This window comes from Microcaecilia unicolor, chromosome 4, assembly GCF_901765095.1.
Source record: "Microcaecilia unicolor chromosome 4, aMicUni1.1, whole genome shotgun sequence".
In the NCBI taxonomy this organism is placed as follows: Eukaryota; Metazoa; Chordata; class Amphibia; order Gymnophiona; family Siphonopidae; genus Microcaecilia; species Microcaecilia unicolor.
The window spans coordinates 73060696-73084537 of NC_044034.1; the positions used below are offsets into that span (position 1 = coordinate 73060696).

General features: G+C 43.5%; 1 protein-coding gene across 1 annotated transcript in view; it reads right to left on the reverse strand.

Annotated features, from left to right (window-relative positions):
* Positions 1-23842, reverse strand: part of FLT3 (fms related tyrosine kinase 3) — a 164706-nt gene that overhangs the window by 122481 nt on the left and 18383 nt on the right. The window lies entirely within an intron of this gene.

The following is a 23842-nucleotide window of genomic DNA, read 5'->3' on the forward strand; positions in this document are numbered from 1 at the left end:
AAACACTAATCATATATTTTAAAAACATCCTTAAATAGTCCATATTCTCCAATGTTTCTCCTAAGGGATAGTGCTGGGCAGACTTATACGGTCAGTGCCAGAGCCAGTGGTGGGAGGCGGGGCTGGTGGTTGGGAGGCGGGGATAGTGCTGGGCAGACTTACACGGTCTGTGCCCTGAAAAGGACAGATACAAATCAAGGTAAGGTATACACAAAAGTAGCACATATGAGTTTATCTTGTTGGGCAGACTGGATGGACCATGCAGGTCTTTTTCTGCCGTCATCTACTATGTTACTATGTTACTATGACCTCCCCTGACTCCCCCAGTGGTCACCAACCCCCTCCCACCCAAAAAAAAAATTTAAAGACATTTTTTGCCAGCCTCTATGCCAGTCTCAAATGTCATATCCAGCTCCCTGACAGCAGTATGCAGGTCCCTGGAGCAGTTTTTAGTGGGTGCAGTGCACTTCAGGCAGGTGGACCCAGGCCCACCCCCCCTAGCTGTTACACCTGTGGTGGTAAATGGGAGCCTTCCAAACCCCCCCCAAAACCCACTGTACCCACATGTAGGTGCTCCCCTTCATTCCTAAGGGCTAGGGTAGTGGTGTGCAATTGTGGGTAGTGGGTTTTGGGGGGGGGATTTGGGGGGCTCAGCACACAAGATAAGGGAGGTATGCACCTGGGAGCAATTTTTGAAGTACACTGCAGTGCCCCCTAGGGTGCCCAGTTGGTGTCCTGGCATGTCAAGGGGACCAGTGCACTACAAATGCTGGCTCTTCCTACAACCAAATGCCTTGGATTTGGCCGGGTTTGAGATGGCCCCCATTAGTTTCCATTATTGCTGAAAACCAATGCCGGCCATCTCTAAAGCCGGCCCAAATGTTGAGATTTGGTCGGCTCCAACCATATTATCGAAACAAAAAATGGCCAGCCATCTTGTTTCGATAATATGGTCGGGACGCCGCTTTACGGGGTCAGCTTTGAAGATGGCCGCCCTTATAGATGGCTGGACCCGTTCAATTATGCCCCTCAATAAGCACTACTGCCCAAGCCAATCTGCCAAAATGTTCACACATTGGGGGGCACTTTTGAGTAGCTTGTGTAGATGCACAGAACACAAGTACTTTCACTGCATACACTTTATAGATAGTTTGAACATTAGCTAGTAAGTGGGCGGATTTTATAAAAGGATGCCTTTGTAAGAAGTCCAAAAATGTGCATATTTTAAACATTGTTTAATAAAGGCAACATAAAGGGGCATAATCGAACGCGAACGCCCATCTTCATGGGCGTCTATCTCCGAGGACGGGTACGTGAAGGGGCGAGACAGAACATATTTTCGAAAAAGATGGGCGTCCATCTTTTTTTTCGATAATACGGTTGGTGCCGGGCAAATGCATCGGATTTGTACGGATTTGAGCTGGGCGGTATCGTTTTTCAGCGATAATGGAAACCGAAGGCGCCCAGCTCAAAAACAAACAAATCCAAAGCATTTGGTCATGGGAGGGGCCAGGATTCGTTGTGAACTGCACTCACATGCCAGGACACCAACCGAGCACCCTAGGGGGCACTTGTAACAATTTTTTAAAAATTTAAAATACCTCCCAAGTCCATAGCTCCCTTCCCTTGGGTGCAGAGCCCCCAAAATCCCCCCCCCCCAAACCCACTGCCCACAAGTCTACACCATTACCATAACACTTATGGGTGAAGGGGGGCACCTACGTGTGGGTACAGTGGGCTTTGGGGGGGGGGGTTAGAGGGCTCCCATTTACCACCAGAAGTGTAACAGGTAGGGGGGATGGGCCTGGGTCCAGCTGCCTGAAGTGCACTGCATCCACTAACAACTGCTCCAGGGACCTGCATACTGCTGTGATAGAGCTGGGTATGACATTTCAGGCTGGAAAAAAAAAATTTTTTAAGTTCTTTTTTTTGTGGGAGGGGGTTAGTGACCACTGGGGGAGTCAGGGGAGGTCATCCCCGATTCCCTCCGGTGGTCATCTGGTCATTTAGGGCACTTTTTTGGGACTTGGTCGTGAAAAAAAAGAGTCCAAAAAAAGTGCCCTAAATTCTCGCTAAAAACGCCTTTCTTTTTTCCATTATCGGCCGAGCGTGCCCATCTCTCCTCGGCCAATAAACATGCCCCAGTCCCTCCTTCACCACGCCTTCGACACACCCCTGTGAACTTTGTTTGTTCCCGCGACGGACTGCAGTTGGAGGCGCCCAAAATCGGCTTTCGATTATACCGATTTGGGCGCCCTTGAGAGAAAGGCGCCCACCTCCCGATATGGGTCAGAATATGGGCGCCTTTCTCTTTTGAAAATAAGCTGGATAGGGGCCTATGTGTCTTGATTAAAAAGACACTGATAAACAATCCCAACAGCTCACAGATTCCCATATACAAATTTACACTTGCTCCAAATTATATGCTTATACTCTAAAGGGTGATTTTATAAGAGGTTGCCTAGGTTTGGAGATGGAGAAGGAGAAGGCATCTATTTTTAGCTTATTTTATAAAATCACATAGGCACTGCTTGTGTAACTTTATAAAATGTTACTCCTCCAGAAGGGCAGCTAGATTATAGCCATGGACATTTATGCCTTCTCTGGAGCAAGGGTAAATGTTAGCACCAAAAGTACATGTGTATTTTATAAAATACATAATAACTTGTGACTCCACCCACATTCTGTCCAAACTCCTTCCCTGAACATGTATTTGGACCCTAGCAGTAATTTTGTGTGGTGGCCATTGTTGAACCCCCAGTGGGGATCTTTCCTTCTCCTACTAAACACCAAGGACCTGGTAAGCCTGGGATTGGGTATGAAGGGTGGAGGGAGGGAGGGGTCTGCTGTGAGCATCTTGGGAGGGTGAGAAAATTGTAGTTGCTGGGGGGGGGGGGTCAGAAGTGGGGTCTTCTTTATAGGTATGAAGTGCCTGGGGGATTGGATATACTGGAGGAGTGGGGAAATTCGATGTATTAGGGAAAATTTCAGAGGGGAGGAGAAGACATCGGAGGCTGGCAGGGGTGATCATTGGAGTACTATGCCTAGACAGGTGATGGAGGTATGGGCCTCATCATTGGCACCTGCCACTGAATACAGACACTTATGCATCACAAAAGAGGTGACAAGGGAGGCTTTCCTGGAGATATGGTTTGATTTTAACTGGATACTTATATTTAGGTACAGTCCATCTAAAGTTATAATAGCTAGGTAAGTCTCATCAAATTGGAGGGCTGACCTAAAGTGATCCAGAAAGCTTTAACCAAGATAACTTTAAACAGATATATTCAGCAGCACATTATTGAGAGGAATACAGCTGAATACCTAATTAAGTTATCCACATAAGTATATCTGGATAACTTTACCACTCACTGTTCATTGAATACTGACCTTCAAACTACCCAAACCACAAATTTTTAAATTGTTTTATATCATAGTGTAATTTTACAATAAAAATGTGTTTGCCACATAACAGGATCCATTGGGATTTTATTTTTTTACCAGTTCCTAAAGGGCATTTATAGCATTTTATGAAGACTGTTCTGCAAAAGAGAGATCATTGTTATTTGATATCTTTCTCCAGCAGTTTTTGTGAATGTATTGTTTAGAAGGAATGGATCTATGGAATCTTAGTGGACATTGGGTGGCAACGCCAGTAATAGGGAAGCAAAATCAGTGCTGGGCAGACTTCTATGGTCTATGCCCTGATTGTAACTGAATAGATATGGATGGGCTGGAGGGTAAATTTTAAGGGACTTCAATGTTAGCTTCAGAACATTTAGTATAAGAACAGTGCTGGGCAGACTTCTACGGTCTGTGCCCTGAGAAAGGCAAGGACAAATCAAACTCGGGTATACATATAAAGTAATACATACCATGTAAAATGAGTTTATCTTGTTGGGCAAACTGGATGGACCGTTCAGGTCTTTATCTGCTGTGATTTACTATGTTACTATAAATAAACACAAGCTTCCATACTTAATCCAATAGCCAACTTTTGACCTAACCCACATAACCTACCACCACACACTGTAATAACTGAGAGAGCTTCTAAAATTAATGAGACAGTTGCACAAAATCTAGTTAGACTATTCCTGAGCATCCTGTCACCCTGGTCTCTCTGGCATTGCTTAACAATACTTGCTAAAACCAACTTGCCGACATTGAATCAATTGGTTTCTGCGGCAATTATAGCCTATTGGTTCCAACTGACTAGCCTGTGGCTTGGTGGTGTCACCAAATCATGGTTTCATTTAGAAACATTATACACTCTATTAAAGTAATTACAACATCAGTTACATTTAAGCAACATTTACTTCATATGATGGTTGTGGGATACCTGGTGATGCTGAAAAATGACAGTGCAGATAATACTTGATTTGACTACAGCACCTTGAAACAGTTGAGCTGAATCTTTTTTCTTTTGTTTAGTCACTATAAAGCTAACCAGCAAATCAAGATACTAGCGAAATTTAATGATGAAAAAAAAGGGTTTTTTATGCCTATGATTGGACAAACCACACAAACAGTGGATCCAAAAGAGTCCTCTCACAGGTGATGTTTTCTCAAACAAGGTCTTTATTTCAAATCAATAAAAGCAACCTGACACGAAACGTGTTTCAACCGTAAAGGCCTGCGTCAGGGGTCTATTGATTTCCAATACAGAAATTAATCTTGCAGATCAAACTGACAAACAGTTAACTGAGAAATCACATGCACAGTGCTACTGCACAAACGTCTCTGTCAACCGGAAATACCAAAATGGATAAACCATACAAAACCTGTAACAGGAATTTAGCACAGGAGAATGAACAGGCTGGAAGCCAAAACAAGACAAGAGACAAAGCAGAGCCCAAGGCAAGAAACTAGAACATGAGCTAATATACAAGCACAAAGAATGATCCAGCAGTGAGCCAACCCAGAGACAAGGAAGATACACCCCATTCCCCCCACCCCCACACACCTCCACTGCTCTGGACTGGCATCAAGAGGACCAATCAAAGTAAAGACAAATCAAGGCAGACATGATAAACCAAGGTCGACATGACACAACAACACCCACATTGAAACAAGGACAAGCCAAGATAGAACACACCAGAACATACCCAGCCCACAAGGTCACACAAGAGAAGAAAACAGCTCATCCTAAAGGATGGGAGTTCCATACCCAGCATAGTGCAGGTCTAATCATGTACCATGACTTACAATCTGCCTTTTTCTGTGAAACATCAGACTCTTCTGTTGGGTCATCTACCTCATTCCATAGATTGTTCTCTTCTTTGTTTTCCTTGATTTTAATTTGGAGCTTTTGTTTGCCTGCTCAGCTTAGCAAAAATGCATCCAAACACAGCTGCTTACGTTTCTTCTTCTTGTATGGCTTGCTATAGTAGGTAAGTACATCATTTATTCCTCTGATTCTCCAGTCATCTCAATGTTCTCTAGTCTAAAGCATGCCACCATTTAAATTTTCTTAGAGATCACTCCATGCTCACACTATAAGTTTTCATACAAACTTGTGGGTCTATTCACAAAGTTGTGTTAAGCGCTTAACATGCCAGTCAAAGCACTCATGTGTGTTAAATCTCACGTTAAAACTCATATTATGGAATTTTATGATAATGTAAGGAAGAGCTGGAAAGGAGCAGGGAGTGCTCACTATCTACAAAATTAGCAGATAATGTAGAACAGTTAACTCACGTTATGTTATGTTATGTTATGTTATGTTATGTTATGTTATGTTATGTCATATCAGACTTATCAACCACCAACTCCCTCGAGTTGAGATTCAAGGTGAGATACAATAAAGAAAACTGATTACAAAACATCAGGAGTGTACAAAAAAAAATCAATAAAAAATTACTATTAAAAACAGAAACAACATAACCTTATAAACTAAAATACACTAAAAACTATTAAACTCAAATATATAAATTTTTTAAAAGCTTTACGAAATGAGTAATAATACTTAATGAAATGTAATTCTAAAGGAAGATTAACACACAGCCAGAAACAAAAAAAAAGTGGGGAAATAAAGACTTGAATCTAACAAACTTTAATAGATGGACTATCCAGAAGTTGTTGATTGCAAAGATGTAGTTAAACTGTATCCATGTTATCTGCCAAAGTATTAGCACGCATTAACAGTTCGTCCTTCACATTAATTACACGGCTGACTTCTTCCAAATGGCAACCACTCTTCAACCATCACTATGGAAATTTTATCAACACACATCCAATATTGATATTAATGTGTGTTAGATACAAAGCCTTATTATGCTTTGATAAATAGGTCCCTGGATGTCTTCTCTTGAATTATCACTTTGCTTATGAGGATATTATATTGGTTCTGATCGTCAATCTAGATATCTGGCTATCTTTCCATATATTCCATGGCATCCCTGGTATGATGAGACAACCTGAAAGCTGTCACTGCTCACAACCTTGCTTTAATTTTGTCTTTATGCTCATAGATTGTCGCTACTGTGGATGTTGTAAACCCTAATGCCATGGATATTTAGGTCACATCTCACCAGACTCAAAACACCTTACTGACAATAGAGGTGGAATGTGGATAGAGGTTCTGAACTGTTGCAGGAGTTTTTCTCCGATGTTTATCTCTCCTGAAATAGATTTGTAGCTTTGTATGGCATATTTTTCTCTTCTGAAACTTAGGCCACTGCAACAAGCTTTTACCTCTGTGCAGAACAGGAAATGGTCCGTGGGAAGCTCAGCAGTACAGGAAAAATGCTGTTTCAAAATTCCATTATTTAAAATCCATGCATTCCATATATTGAATTCCAGTCCCAAAATAGAATTTCCATTAGAGCAACATTCCATTACGTGAGTTTCCGCATAAGAGATTGCTGCACTAGGAATTTCATGTATACTAGGGCTCAGATGCTCATGGCTCCCATGAAGTTAGAAACCATAACAAGACTAGTCAGCTGGGTTCCAAGCAAAATCTCCAGGTATGTGACCTGGAGGTCAACAGTCCTGCTGGGGAAACTGAGTTGTAGGTTCCTTTGGAACCCTCACATTTCCTCCTAACCAGGGCCAGATCAACCATTAGGCAAGACTAGGCAATCACCTAGGGCAGCAAAGAGAAGCTGTACTCTAAGCAAAACCATGGATCCTGACAGTTACACAAATTCAAAGAGCCATCAGCACATTCCTTAACTTGCATTTTTTATGTGGTGATCATTGATTTTTTAGTTCAATTATCAAACTCAGGTGTAGGGAAAGGGAGCTGCAGACTAAGGGCATGAAAGTAAAGGGGAATAAAACTGACTCCTCTGACTTCCACACTGTTAGAGGTCTTCTGGAAAGTTTGGCAAAATCCCTCTACCCTACCTGCTGGACTTGAACCCTTCTTATCCCATTATAGTGTTGGACAGGATCAACCCATTCCTTGTTTAAAGAAAACATGCTGAGACAAGGGACCTCACATGGGATAGATCTATATAAACCAAATAAAACAAGAACTGAAAAGGTTCATAGTATTGTTTTTCAGAACTGTAAACTGCTATAGGAAAAAAGGGGAACAATCATACCTTCGAGTTAGACTATAAATGATAATACTTCACATTTGTCATTCAACTTCCACGTGTGAAGGATCATTGTAAACCTTATGTCAGTCTGCTTCACAGAGGAAGGAAACATGGCTTTCCACTAAGATAACAAACTATAAAACATTTATTTTAAATACTGACAAGCTGTCTAAACACAAAGTTAACTATTTTATCAGTATATTTATTTATTTTTATTACATTTGTACCCTGTGCTTTCCCACTCATGGCAGGCTCAATGTGGCTTACATATTGTATACAGGTACTTATTTGTACCTGGGGCAATGGAGGGTTAAGTGACTTGCCCAGAGTCACAAGGAGCTGCCTGTGCCTGAAGTGGGAATTGAACTCAGTTTGTCAGGACCAAAGTCCACCACCCTAACCACTAGGCCACTCCTCCACTCTATTTATAAATATCAAACCAAGGTTTACTGTGGGTTTCGGACCTATAAGAAATATAGTCTTATAAAATAGGTATTGCATTGTATCCTGGGCAATCTATTAGAGAATTATGAAATTGTAACTTTCCTTTTCATAATTTGATCTACATTATTTCAAAGTAAACTTTCGTATGGATGCATTATTTTTATTTCCATTGTTGTTTCTAGAGGAGTGCTGACAGAAACAGGATGGATACCTATGTCCCCATCCTATGTCCCACAAGCATAAAATGATAATATAGGGATCGAGACTCAAAGGATTTCTGCTCCTAACTTTGGGGCCTTTTTATGAAGCAGCAGTAGCCATACCACCAGATCGCCATGCTCCAAATCGGCCCTAGCACAGGAGGCATGCCTGGCAGTAATCGAGCAGTGCAGGTTACTGCTGGTCTACCTCCAGAGCCATTTAGGAGGCGGTAAGGGCTTCCCCCAGGAAATGGCTGCGCGGCAAGTACTTAACTTATCATACAGCCATTTCCTTTTTTAAAGCTTTTTACCAGTGGCAGAAAAGGGGTCCTCGGCGCACGGCAAACCTGCATGTTGATGCCACCACAGGGCCCCTTCTACCACCATTTGGTAAAGTGCCCCTTTGAGAGTTGGCTGAGTGCCTAATTTATACTCAAAATTTCACTGAACTCCTAAATTTTGGTGCAAAAAAAGTGGGTTGGCAACATGTGTGGATTTAGGGTTAGAGAATAAATTAGGAGCTTAGCAGATATTATCACAGCACTAGGTACCTAAATTAGGCTCATAAATTTAGATGAATGGTGGTCCAAAATTTATGAGCATAACTTTTTTAAAGTCCTAACGTTTGGGCCACATATTTATATATATATATATATATATATATATATTATATACATTATATTTATATATATATATATTATATATATATATATTTATATATATTTGGCATTGTATATATATTCAACAGTTTTGGAAGGAGGAGATTATTAAAATAGTGCATGTTCTAGGTATTTGCTTTTCACTGTCACCACAGATTTTCTTATTTGATGATTACTCTGTAGATAGCCGGAGGCCTCCTAAAATGGTATGTACACTTTTACAATATGGACTAAATTCTGTAAACGGCACTCAAATTTGGGTGCCAAAAAAAATGCACACTCCAAATTGAGCCCTACACATAGAATAGCACATAGCACTGGGAATCCATACCCAATTCTGTGTGTGAGGATTTACACAAACTGAAATCTGGTATAAGTCCTCATGCCTCAATTAGACATGGATCTGCTATACTCTGTAACACTGAGCGCACATTCTTGGAATGCTCCTGATCCACCCATGCCCCTCCCGTGGCCACACCCCTTTTTTGGAGCCACGTGTAAAAATTTATGTGCACATCTTTGTAAAATACCAACTATAAAGGTGCATGCGTAAGTTCTAATTATTACCAATTACCACCAATAATTGATTGTTAGCGCACAAATATTGGCGCTAATTAGCTCATTACTCAAATTACACACACAAATTGGGCACACAGCCAAATTTGCCTGTGCAATTTTGAGCACCATACATAGAATTAGGGAATATATGTTTTTGTTGGCAAGTAGAACTATTTTGTTACAATGAAGACAAACTACACCACCCAATAGTACACAATGGTTAAACTAGTATATATGGAGTGGGGGGGGGGGGGGGTAAGCCGCAGAAGCGGAGGACCATGATACACTATGTACAAAAGCACCAAAAGAAAGAGTATGTAGCCAGCAAAGCTCTTCCAGAAGAAAAACAGGAGGACTGAATGAAATATAACACTTTATTCCTTGAAGGACCCACATAGCACCGTGTTTGAACTGAGTGCCTGCCTCAGGGGTCTGTGTGAAAGGTCTCAATAGAGTTGTGCTGTGTTTGTGCATCTCGGCTGATTTCAATGTTTGAAGTGTACTGTGTCTTTTTAAAGGTAGCATGCTCTTTAACCTACATAGGTCGCACTCTTTTGAGACCTTTCAAACATCTACGCAAGAAAAGGAGTATCAAAATATGGACATGAACAATTTCCTGAGTATTTACAAAGGCTCAGTGGGCATGGGAGTCTTTTATAAAATACATAAAAGGATACAAGGGATGCATATGTAGTTTCCAGCGTGAACAGCAGGACCAGCCATTTTGCAAAGGAACATATTCCACAAAAGAGGTTTTGAAGGTGTAAAGGCCAGTACTGTGGTGACTTTGCAATCTATTCCATGAATGCTGGCACTTACACATGTAAATGATGGATTTTACAAAACTGAGCTGCCCAAAGGGAGTCAATTAAGAAGCCTAGGTAGAAATGTCTAATTTGTGAGGTGGTTTTAAATACCAGAGAGGTAAGTACAATTTTCCCCTCAGTCAACCTGTCAAACCTCAAGTCCAAATGAGCAGTTAACTGCATAAATGCAGACATCTTGATTTTTAAAGTATGCATGTATGCCATTTCAAAGCTGGAAATACATGCATAATGTTCAGGCCTTCCCAAACCATAGCTATATATACCCAGTGGCATACTGAGGGTGGAGCAGTAGAGGCGGACCGCCCCGGGTGCAAATCAGTGGAGGGTGTTCTGCTCTGTCGGTCCCTGTCGGTCCCTGCCGCTGCCTTTGCCCTTCCCCTAACTACATAACTTATCTAATACTGCACTCTCTTGATCTTCAGCAGCACCACTCACTGCATCTCCTCCATAGCCGCCGAGGTGGGGGGGGAGGCAGGGGGCAAAATTCCCGGACCCAGGCCTCCAGGGAGGACCCAGGGCAGGGGTATCTCTCTCTCTCCTGCTCCTGACGGAACCCGGGTGGTCACGTCCTGACAGGAGCAGGAGAGAGAACAAAACCATATTTGAAAATCTAGGCACATATTTGACTTGTTATACTAGTATTCTAGAAAGAAAAGTAAGGGCATACTTTTCATTATAGGATAGGCTCCATATACAGTAGGTGCATTCTTAGTACATAAAGACAGATGCACTGTGATAGCCTTCTATAATATACATGCTTACACTTACACACTGATTACATGATGCATAAGTCTTAACAAGAAGCTAATTGCATTAATTATTGGTTATGCATGTATGTGCTCTGTTTTCCTATTCTATAGCCTGTGTGCCTAATTCATCTCTTGTGCAACTCCAAAAGAGGTGTGGCCAAAGCATTGGCATGGACTGTCCCAGGATTTAGGCACAGAGTTAGGCTTTCTCAGTAGTTAGGCACCAGCCTTTGGCAGATGTAAATGCTCATGCCTAAAGTCAGCGCAAAAATGACTTAAGTTAATATTCTATGAAGGCAGTTCCATATCAGGGCTGCCGAGAGGGGGGGCAAAATTCCTAGGCTCGGCCTCCAAGGGGGGCTCAGTGCCAACAAGGCTTCCGTAGGCAGGCAGAAGGTTCTGCTCCCTTAATCTGTCTCTCTCTGGTTCCTGGGGTCAGGGCCCGGGTGACTGCGTTAACGTGATAACCCGGGTTCTGGCACACAGGAGCAGGACAGTGACAGACTGAGGGAGGAGCAGACACAGGAAGGTAAGTGGATGGGAGGTGGCAGTGGCCCGAGTAGGGGGTGGCAGCCCAAATGGGATGGATGCAGTAGTCTGAGTGGAGGGAGCAGTAGCGGCTGCGGCCCAGTTGGGGGGTGCGGCTGCAGCGGCCCTGCCCCAGGCTCGGCTCTGTCTCTTGGCAGCCCTGTCCATATGGAACTGCCTTTATAAAATTTGTGCTTAGCTTGCATCATCCCAGCACCTAACTTTAGGTGGCCTATACAGCAGTGTTTTTCCATGTCCAGTCCTGGAGTACCCCTTGCCTGTCAGGTTTTCAGGATATCCACAATGAGTATGAATGAAAGAGATTTGAATATAATGAAGGCAGTGTACGCAAATCAAGTTCATGCATATTCATTGTCGATATCCTGAAAACCTGAATGGCAAGGGATACCTGACTGGACATGGGAAACACTGCTATATAGAGTTCGCCCTCTAACTTATAGAATGCTATCATGTACACATGTAGTTCCGGCACTCAGGAACACACATTTATGCATGCCTCTATGGCTGGCGTAAGTACTCATGCTTAAATTATAGGAATGTATTTTTGGTGTTACACTAGTATTCTATAAAGGAAATTAGACACCTACATTTTTCTCTATAGAATAGGCATCTACCAGATGCCCTCGAGGTGCCTATTTATAGGTATCCAGTTATAGAATTGCCTCCATAGAAGGTAATTTTATAGCAGTGCCATGGCAAAAAAGACTCATAGGCACGTATATTGTTCCAGTTTTATAAAGCCAACATATGCGCTATGTGTCATAATTAATAGCCTACCAGAAGGTTCACAAACAAAAGTACATCTGCTCGAAGCCATGTGTAATTTTGTGCATATATTTGCCAGTAGGACAATATATACTTTAACATATGCACATAATTGCCAAGCGTTTGGACGACAGATTAAACACTATTGAGGCATTTTCCTCAAACTGTCTCTTTGGCTGCACCACTGGAGCTACCTCGGTCCTTTAATTGGCTGCGCCTAAAAAGATGTAGTCCTGCACCTGGGTGCTACCTGAGGGTTCCTTGGCAATAGGAGATACCTTTATAAAATGTAACTCCTGTTGCCACGGACAGGAAAGCTGCTGAACAGAACAGGAGTTCTTGGAAGTCTCCCACTGAATGCAGGAGACTTGACAGGTCTGCATGCGCTCTCCCGCTTTCCTCCAGTCTGTGGTAATTCCCTTCCTCGCTCACCATGCTCTATCCTGCCTTCTGTAGCATTTAGACTTCCCCTATCACTACACTATTGCCTACCTTCTTCAGCCTGCAGCCCCTATCTCCCCCCCCCCCCCCCCCCCCCCCCCACTGTCTCTTGCCTATTCCAGCCTGCAGGCCTCTTCCTGCTCCTATGCTCTCTCCTCCTGTTTTCTCTAGCTTCCAGGCCTCCCTCCCCCCATGCTTTCTCCTCCCTCCCCATTCCTTCCTTCCCCAACTGATGTGAACCAACTACAGCAGCAGCCGGGGTAAATCCTCTGGGGAGGTAGGCAGCAGCACCCCTGAAATCTCCAGTTCCCAACTCATTGTTAACTGCAGTGGAAGTAGGGGGTGTAAACAAAAAGTAACAGTGCTGCAGGCAGAGGTGAGAGACGGCAGGGGCTGTATCTAGTGTTGAAAACTGGAGAAGAAGCAGGGGTGAAACAAAAAGTAGCAGCAGAGGTGAGGTGAGGGGGAGGAGAGGAGGGAGCTGTAGGTGTGCCAGTGGCAGCTATGGCAGTTTTGATCTGAGTGGGGCACAGCACACTCATGGCAAAAAATTAGACAGCACAAGTTATAGGTCTATTTATTTATTTATTAGGATTTATTTACCACCTTTTTGAAGGAATTCACTCAAGGCGGTGTACAGTAAGAATAGATCAAGCATGAGCAATAGACAATTACAGCAGTAAAAATATTCAAAAACAATACAAAGTATGGCATGGTATACTATTTACAATGTCAACACAATATGTAATAGAACGTTATAGGTGATAGCAAAGGGTAAAGCAAAGATGTAACATATAGAAGGGTAAGAAAGTAGGAAGAGTTAGAAAGTAAGGTGATTGATTTAAAGAAAGTTGCACATGAGGTCAGAGAAATGGTTAAATGTTATCTCAGCTAAAGTAGGAGTGGATAAACATGTCCTGCTGCAGTATATGCAGCCTGAGTACTCCTTGTGTATGTGAGTGAGACTAACGAGTTAGGTCTATAACTTCCATCCACATGTTCATTACTAAGGCTGCATGAGATAAGGTGGGAGTTGGGACGACTTCAGCCAGCATACTGAACTGTACTCAAACATTTTGGTGGGGCCTACTACTACTATTTACTACTATTTAGCATTTCTATAGCGCTACAAAGCATACGCAGCGCTGCACAAACATAGAAGAAAGACAGTCCCTGCTCAAAGAGCTTACAATCTAGTAGACAAAAAAATAAACCAAACAAATCATTTAATGTGTAGAGGAAAGAGGAGAGGAGGGTAGGTGGAGGCGAGTGGATACAAGTGGTTACAAGTCAAAAGCAATGTTAAAGAGGTGGGCTTTCAATCTAGATTTAAAGATGGTCAAGGACGGGGCAAGACGTAGGGGCTCAGGAAGTCTATTCCAGGCATAGGGCGCCTCCAGGACCAGGTTTGGAAACCACTACTTTATACAGTTACTCTAAAATGAACAAGCTGTGGCCTAATCCATTCCAATGCCTATGGTGGGAGGCATTCCTGGAACAAGTTTTCAAATTTCAGCTGGCTAAGTTTAAGTAAGTAAACCTGTTGGCAGGTTTGACGGGGCTTGAGCCGACAATGATAAAGAAAGAGGCCAAGCATCTACACTGAAGCCATTGGAGATAGAGGAACAACGCAAGGTCACAGTGTATTTAACATCTGGCTGTGATGGCAGTAGATACACTTTCAGAAGGCCTCACTGGTTCAGTGCAGGTTGTACCCTGATTGGTGGCAGTATATAAAAAGATCACCAGTAACAAACCTATGCTAGCACAATAAGGACTTTTGAGATGTGTCCTCCAGTACTTCTGCTTGTCTTGGCATCTTGCTTCTCACTGGCTCTGTAGTCTTTCTCCATGGTTCCTGTACTACACACTTGTAGATCTGCTCCCTGATTTCTGTTCTATACCTTGATGCCTTCAATGTCTGGTTGTCCTATTCATCCCTATTCTATAGGTGTGTATTCCTTTAGGGAAGGAGTTTTCAACCCAGTCCTCAGGACACATCTACCTAGTCAGGTTTTTAGGATACCCACAATGAATACGCATTTATAGATTTGCATACAATGGAGGTACTGCATGCAAGTTTATCTCATGCATATTCATTGTGGGTATCCTGAAAACCTGATAAATTTATCCAGTTGTCTTACACATTCAGCGGGATTTTATTATCATCCCCTTTGTGTCTATGGGGAAAAATGCATTATACATCTGACCTTTAGTATGAACTTGCACATAGAGAAACAAGAAAAGAGAAGTAAAAATAAGGAACTATGAGAGTGAAAGGATCAGTGTTAAATGTGGTTATCTTTTATAACCAGTCATCTCCCACATGAAAAACATTTTCTAACATTTATGAGAGACCACGGGCACATATTCAAACAAATGCAAACAAAAAGGAGGAACTTCAAAACATGTACAATAGTTCTTGATTAATTCATAGTGACAACTTTATGGAAAGTGGCAGAAAAACAATTCAAAAAATGACTTTGACAAACTAATATATAAAATATAGAAACTTAGACAAGATCACCAGATAATGAGTATATATTATTAATTTTATATATTTATATATAGCTCAAACCAGTTACATTTAGGTAAAGTAAGAATTCTCTATCTCCAGAGGGCTTACATATTAAGGACAAATCTATGAACCCACAGTGAAAAAGCTCCGACATGCCAAGTCACACACATCAGGCACGTGTGACACACATGTTTGAGTCCCTTATTCAGCTCACACACATTGGCTCCCAGCTGCTACCCATCCCTGAGGTCTGGCATCTCTTTCCCTCTTTCTCCTCCTCCTGAAGCCTGGCATTTCTCCCCCCTCCCCCATGCAGCCCACCAACCTTGCCTCTGTGGCTGGCAGCATTGAAAAAAAGGCCCAAAAAGTGTTGTGTTAAATTTGAGCTTACCACACAGAAAAAATTCTGTATTAAATCATGCTGTGTTAAGTGCTACTGTGCATCTAAAAATGGAGTGCCATAGGATGCACTCAAGTGTCCTGCAGTAACTTAAAAAATGTATGGGCACTAATCACATACTAAATAATTAAAAAAACATTTTGAGGGGGCATGTCATGGGCAGAGAGTGGGAGTTCCTATGCTAACCAGTTTGAGCAGGAACGCCCATTCTCTGAGTAGTATAGAATGGGTAGAAAGTGAATCAATTTTCACATCTTTCAAAAGGTATGAAGACTATTAAGCTCTGGAATTTGCTGCTGGAGGATGTGGTAACAGCGGTTAGTTTATTTGGGTTAAAAAAAAGGTTTGGACAAGTTCCTGGAGGAAAAGTCCATTGTCTACTATTAAGATAGACACGAGGAAGCCACTGCTTGCCCTGGGATTGGTAGCATGGAATGTTGCTACTAATTGGGTTTCTGCCAGGTACTTGTGACCTAGATTGGCCACTGTTGGAAGCAGTTTACTGGGTTAGTTGGATCATTGGTCTGACCCAGTATAGTTATTCTTATTTCTTATGTTCATTACTGCACACTAACTGGTTCACACACGGATACCACGTGAGCCCTTACGGAAAAATTATTTCTTACCTGATAATTTCTTTCCTTTAGTCTCAGCAGATAAATCCAGAGACTTGTGGGATGTGACCATCTACCAGCAGGTGGAGATAGAGAGCGCTGAACTGCAGTGTCATAGGATGGAATGCTCCTTGGTCAGTTAATATTTCCCATAACAAAGCAGAAGAAAACATAATTATAATATTTCTCCTTCCCCACAGGGAAAAGTGCTAAACCAAGAACTGCAAACACGTAAACCACTTACAACAGTCCATCTAAAATATAAAAATGCAGCAACAAGTTCCAACAGAGAGAACTAACCAATAAGAACCGCAAGAAAAACAGTGTAAGACCACAAGGCGAACATCAAGGAAGCCGGAAAAACAAAGGTTGAGATGAAAGGCAGAAACCACCTTAGGAAGAAAGATGGGACTGTGTGCCTCATCACCCCTTCAGGAGAAATCCGGAGTATCTTGACAGGACGAAGTCTGGAGTTCTGAAACCCTGCTTGGACAGATACCTGGATCTCTTATTAAAACTAGGCTGCTCAAGACGATAGCCCCTGGTATCTTTAAAACAAAGGCGAGCATGATCTGACCGGAAAAAACATTTAGACATGTCCTCAGGAAGACGCTGAGTCTTTGAGTCACCCATATCTTTCTCCAACTTCGCTAAATCCTCACCAAACACAGCTTGCCATTAAAGGGAGCTTAACCAGACGCCGTCTGAAGCTGCATCTGCTACCCAGTAGTGCAACTACAGCAAACGGCAGGCTGTGAACACCAAGACATGTGCTTGGTTGACACCCAAATCAAGTCATACAAGGGAATCTGCCAAAAATGCCAGCCCTGTCTCCACATCTGGCAATTCAGGAGGAGGTTGACTGTTGGACTTCTGGAAGGAATATGAAATCTGTTGCACCCAGCTAAGGCGCGTGCCTTAGCTGGGTGCAACAGATTTCATATTCCTTCCAGAGCTGCTACAGATAGCTGCTTGCAGACAGAGAGAACTTCTGAATTGTCAGAGGAAGGCTGCACTGAATCCATCAGTTGAGGCTGAGTTTGGCTTGGAGGGTCCAAGAGAGATGGAGACCAACAGCTGAGAAGAAACTCCTGAAGTGGTCTAATGTGGAATCTGGCTCATGGAAGAATGTCAAAGATAGAGGCCATTGCACCTAGAACTTGAGCATATTCCCAGATCCCAGGATCTGGTAGGGAAAGTAGAACCTGACTTGGGTGTGAATCTTTTGCTGATGAGCAAAAGGAAGAAATGTCTTCCCTAAGCCTATGTCGAATATCACTCCCAGATACCCCAAGATTTGTGTTGGAAACAACTGTCTCTTGGTGAAATTAAATATCAATCCTGAGGACTGAAGAGCAACTATCTTGGATGAAACTTGCAGACTCTCTGAAGAGTCGCAAATCAGCCAATCGCGAGGTATGGATGATCCTGCAATCTATCCTTGCAAAGGAAGGCTGCCACTACCACCATGACCTTGAAAAAATGTCCTTGGTGATGTGGAAAGGCTGAATGACATGGTCATAAATGATAATGTTCTCCAAGGTTTGCAAATCACAAATCTTCTGTGGGAAGGTGAAATGGGAATATGAAAGCATGCTTCCTTGGGATCCAGGGAGGTTAGAAACTCTCTCTGCTGTACTGAAACTATTACAGACTGCAATGTTTCCATTGTGAAATGTTGAACCTTTAACATTCCGACTTTTTTGAAGTCCAAACTCAGGTAGAAGGAAGCTCCCTTCTTTGGAACTACAAAGTAAACGGAATAACTTCCCATTCCCCAAGTGAAATGTTGAACCTTTAACACTCTGACTTTTTTTGAAGTCCAGACTCAGTTAGAAGGAAGCTCCCTTCTTTGGAACTACAAAGTAAATGGAATAACTTCCCATTCCCCAATTGCAACTGGGGACAGTCTCGACTGTGTCTAAATGAAGAAGCATTTGCAAGGTGGCTTGAACTGCTTGATATTTGGACTGGAGCTTGCATGGAGATTCCAAGAAAAAAATCTGCAGTGGAATGGGAGAACTCCAGTTTGAAACCTTTCTTTAGTATTTCCAAGACACATTGGTCTGAGGTAATTTTGGTTCACTCCTCATGGAACCTGGAGGGGAGTTCTGGAATTATGAAACCCAAGGAGTGAACTGAGACCCCATCATTGGGAGATGCAGAAGACCTGGAGTTTGAAACAGAGTTTTTTGGCAGAATGAAAGATGGCTTGTCTTTGTTGAAGTGGGAACCCTGAAAGAGATTTGCCTGGCCTGTAGCACTTGGCCTCACGAAGCCTAAGATGAGACTGAGAGGATTTAAAATAATCTTTAGACTTGTCCTGTGGCAATCTCCAAGACTTGAAGTCCCCTAGGTCTTTACTCAAGTTCTCTAGATCTTCTCCAAACAAAAGTTTACTTTAAAAGGTAGCTTGCTAATATGACTTAGAAGCCAAATCAGCTGTCCAATGCCTACGCCAGAGCTATCTTCTTGCTAAGAGGGTCAAGAATGGCTTGTGTGGCTGTGCATTAGAACTGGCTGCTCATTGGAGCTTAGTGTAGTCGAGAGCCAGAGCTAGATGATATAGCAGAATATGGCTGTTTGTACCACTGTGCACTATTGATGGCAAGGTGCAGTGGGACTTGAACCAGCAACTTCAAGATCTCTGTGCTCACTCTCGGCTGGTTGCTTTAAACATTAAGCTATTTGTCTACATTGAAGTAGCTATGCAATAATCACTAGCGTCTAATACAATGAAAAGGTGCAAAAGTGCAATAGAAGCATTTAGAGACACTACAGCATACAGGTAGTGGTGCCGCTGATAGAGTAGTGGCTGGAGCTGCTACGTAATAGTTTTGGCCAGTGCGCAATTACAGAGAGCAGCGCAGCTGAGGCAAACCAACATAGCTAACCTTTAGATCTGTAGTGTAGTGTAAGCTGTCCCAGCCATGCAATGAACTGCTTGTCAAGGTAAGCAATATAGGAGAGTGAAGTAAAATATGCCGCGTTTGAGTTCCATAGCTTCTAATATGATGCACAAACCAGTCTTAAACCTGTGTGACCTTCAGGTTGAAAGGCAGCCACCTTCCAGAATAAAACTATTTTGCTGTTAACACTGCACCTGGATAAAATGCCCCCCATGGCAGCACTGAGGTTCCATGGTTACCATGGAGACCAGTGCACTAGCCTCAGAAAATAAGGATATGTAACATTGCCAGAAACATGGAGCCAACAGCACTAAGCGTAACTAAGTAAACTCCTTTCTAAAGGTATGTAAATAGAGAACTGCCCTCTGTGAAAAAACTGAGGGGACTCAAAGTTCTCTAAGAATATGAGAACACTAAATAGGCCCTTTCAGAGGATCTAACACACATGGGTGCCGGGGGCGTAGCTACGGGTGGGCCTGGGTGGGCCCAGGCCCATCCAATCACAGCTCAGGCCCACCCAGACATCTGGCAGCTCTCCAGTCCTGCCGCGATTGTCCCTACATTTTTTTTTTGTTTCGTTTTGTTTTTTTAGTGCGGCGCCGGGCGGGTCGAATGGGTCCTGAATTGACCCGGAAGTTGTAGGCAATAGCGCTGCAGCTGGACGCCGGTGCTGCTACTGTTGCTCACTGCCGGTACCGCTACTGTTGCAGAGTTCCAGTGTGACCTCTGCTCCTGCTTTTTGCCATACTCTTACTCTCCCCCCCCCCCCCTGTGCAGCCGACGGCGCTGCAGTGCTGCATGGCGAAATTTGCCGTCTGCCGTCAGTGTCCCGCAGTTCCCGCTGCAGCTGGAACGATCAGCCTTGAGCCTCCCCCCCCCCCAGGCCTCAGAACTCCTCCGTGGCACCACAACAACAGCCCACATGGAGGGGAGAACAATATGCTGGGTTCTCTGAGGCTGCACCTTTACCAAAGCCCAGCTGCCCAGGTACAAAAATAAAATAAATTTTACTTAAAATGTAAAGTTAGTGTAATGCTGCTAGCTGGTGGTGCCGGTGGGCTTCTGGGTAGGGTGGGCTCTTCACTGCCTAGGGCACTAAATATACCTTTTTTCGCTAGGCAGTGAACAGCCCACCCTCCACCCAAAACCCACCAAGGAACCACCATGACAAATATACAATCTTTTAAAAATTTTAACCTGCACACTAATAAAATTTAATTAATGTTGGTGGGGATACTCTGCAGTGCCCAAGTTAAAACATTTTTTGTTAAAAGTTTTAAATTTAATGTAGGTGGGTTTCTGGGTTGAGGTGGGCTCTGCAGTGCCCAGCCTATATTTTTAAAAAACAGTATATTTAATGCTGATGTTGTTTAGGGTGGGTAGGGAGGAGATGCCAGACAATGGGGCGATGGATAGGGGGTAGGACAGGGCTGACGTTAGGCTACAGGGTTGGAGGGGGTTAAGGTAGGGTGATGCCTAGCTATGGGATGGATGGTGGGGTAGGGAAGGGCTACAGGGATGGATGGGGGGTAAGATAGAGAAGGGAAGGTCTGATGCTGGGCTATGGGGTTGGGTAGGAAAGGAAAGGAAGCGCAGATGCCAGGCTATGGAGATGGATTGGGGGGGGGTAGGTATGGGTAAAGCTGATACCAGGCTACGGGGATAGATGGGTGAGAAGGGAAGGGCTGATGCCAGGTTACAGGACAATTTCTAATTTGGTCCTTTATTCTGTAATTGATGAGGTTTGTGCCTTTGTTGTTGGAATTAGTGTTAAGGCTTGCAACATAGGCTCTGAGAAGTCTCTTGGGAGACTGGGGGTGTCTAAATGGCAGATGACGTTTAATGTGAACAAGTGCAAAGTGATGCATGTGGGAAAGAGGAACCCAAACTATAACTACGTCATGCAAGGTTCAGCATTGGGAGTCACGGACTGAGAAAGGGATATAGGTGTCGTCGTTGATGATACGTTGAAAACTTCTGCTCAATGTGCTCCTGTGGCTAGGAAAACAAATAGAATATTGGGTATCATTAGGAAAGGGATGGAAAACAAAAATAAGGATATTATTCTGCCGTTGTATCGCTCCATGGTGCGACCGCACCTCGAGTATTGTGTTAAATTCTGGTCGCCGCACCTCAAAAAAGACATAGTGGAATTGGAAAAGGTGCAGAGAAGGGCGACAAAGATGATACAGGGGATGGGACGGCTTCCCTATCAGGATAGGCTGAAGAGGCTGGGGCTGGGGCTGGGGCTGGGGCTCTTCAGCTTGGAGAAAAGGCGGCTGAGGGGAGATATGATAGAGGTCTATAAGATAATGAGTGGAATGGAACGGGTTGATGTGGAGCGTCTGTTTACGCTTTCCAAAAATACTAGGACAAGGGGGCATGTGATGAAGCTGCAGTGTGATAAATTTAAAACGAATTGGAGGAAATGTTTCTTCATTCAAAACGTAGTTAGACTCTGGAATTTACTGCCAGAAAAGGTTGTTAAGGCAGTTGTTAGCGGACTTCAAAAAAGGGTTGGACGGCTTCCTGGAGGAAAAAGCCATAGAATGTTATTGAATGGATGAGGGAATACAGTATTTCTAGGATGGGCGGGACAAATTGCTTGTTCTTTAGGCTGCTGTTGGTGACAGGGTGCTGGGCTCGATGGACCTGTCCCAGCATGGGGTAAATTAATTGATGTTGAAATAAAAGTAAATTCTGTCAAGAGGACTTTATATTTCCCTCATGTCTTATTTTTAACAACATAAATGATATTTGGGCTCTTTTTTTTGTTGTGCCACAGACTGCAGCGTTCAGTGTTTTGCCTACATGAACATTATAGTTGAGAATAGCTGATGTAGATTGTGAAGGTGGGGGTGACTAAGCTTTAGTAAAAGGGCCACTTTATTATGCTTCTGCTACTTACCTATATACCAATATACACAATGCCCACCCATATTAGCTCTGGGCCCACCCAAAATGTCAGGTCTGGCTACGCCACTGCATGGTGCAATGACCTGTTGCTGTTTACTGGCTCCCAAACACCAACTCTAGAACTAGAAGTAAAATCTTAACTCACCACAGACAGCGAGGCCTTTTGGTGACTGCTGCCACTAACGAATCCATTTTAGGCAAACATAGCTTTTCCAGCTCAGGCGTGGAAATGGGGTAAAGACACGACATACCCGCCACCAATTGAAGGGCAATGTCTGGGATAACCCACTGAGTAGAAATGACTTCCTACACTGGAAAAGACTGAAGCGGTCTTCTACTGCTGCTCACCATTTTAAGATGAGCAGATTAAGAACCTTTTGTGCCTTAGGAAGGCAACTCCTCCTTATAAAACACCACTGCGGTGGGATCATCAGAGTCCCCTGTAAATAGCTCCCCCTCCTCCAATTCCTCCTTCATCTGTGCAGAAAGGGGCTGTCCTGAAATGACTCCCTAAAAATGATAGGGAGACAGGGAATAATAGACCCTACTGAGCTGAAGTGCAAACGTCTCCTCTTTGGGCAGGGTCCATCAGTGGAGACTGAGGCAGAGAACAAGCCAGAAATCTCCAAAGGCTGAACTAAAAAGGAACTGTCAGTTCCCCTAACAGACTTCTGTAACATATAGACATTATGGAGCAGCAGAATGAACTCGAAACCACCAGAGAGGCTGATGTGTGTAAGGATCTCTGAAACAGTGCCGGGTAAAGGAGCCTGTGAGTGTGACAGTGCTGCTCCTGGATCGCACTGCTGTTAAAAAGGCTGCCGGATCACTTTCGGCCCCATGGGGAATGAGCCCGTATCTCTCCTGCTCAGGAAGCTAATGAAGCCTCCCCGAACACAGCCCCCTCTTCCAGAGGACAACCTGACAGCCACCTGGACACTGCACCAATGCTGCTCCCTGCTTCCCACAGTGGAACCAGCTTTTAACAACTTCGGCAGCCATTGTAAAGAAAACAAAGGTAAAACCGCAACTGACCCAAAGGTGAAAGAAAATGTACAGATACACTCACCCTGGGATAGCCAGCCATCAGGAATCCTGCCTGTCAACTCAGTGCTGCTGGAAGCACACTCACATCCTCTCCATCACTAAGCCCTTTATACTGGCCCAAACCAGTATCTCTCCTGCAGCCAAGGCTGTGGACTTTAAAGAATTATACCCCAATTTTTTTTGTTTTTTTTCAGTGAGGAAGGAGAATGGAGGAAGGACTGGAGAGGGGAGAAGGGTGGGGGAGAGACCTGGGGTGACCATGTGTGGCACCGCTCAGCCACACACCCCAAAGCTCTACTGAACTGAGAGACCCAGAACAGGACCCATGATCAGATGAGACCAGGAGCTTGTGAGAGACCATTCATCCGCCTGCTGGAGATAGAGAATACTAACTGACCAAGGAGCATTGCATCCTATGACACTGCAGTTCAGCGCTCTCTATCTCCACCTGCTGGTAGATGGTCACAACCCACAAGTCTCTGGATTCATCTGCTGCTGACGCTGAGGAATGCCTACAAAATGGGTGTTGGTAAGTTCTTACACAATAAAAATATCCGCATGCTAATGGGATTATTAGCACACATTGAGCCTGCAAATGTGTGGGAAAATGTGGGATAGAAATGCAATAAATAAATAAACATTAGTTCATTGCCATTAATACAAAATGGGAAAACCATTTTAGTGGCTGTGGTAAAAATG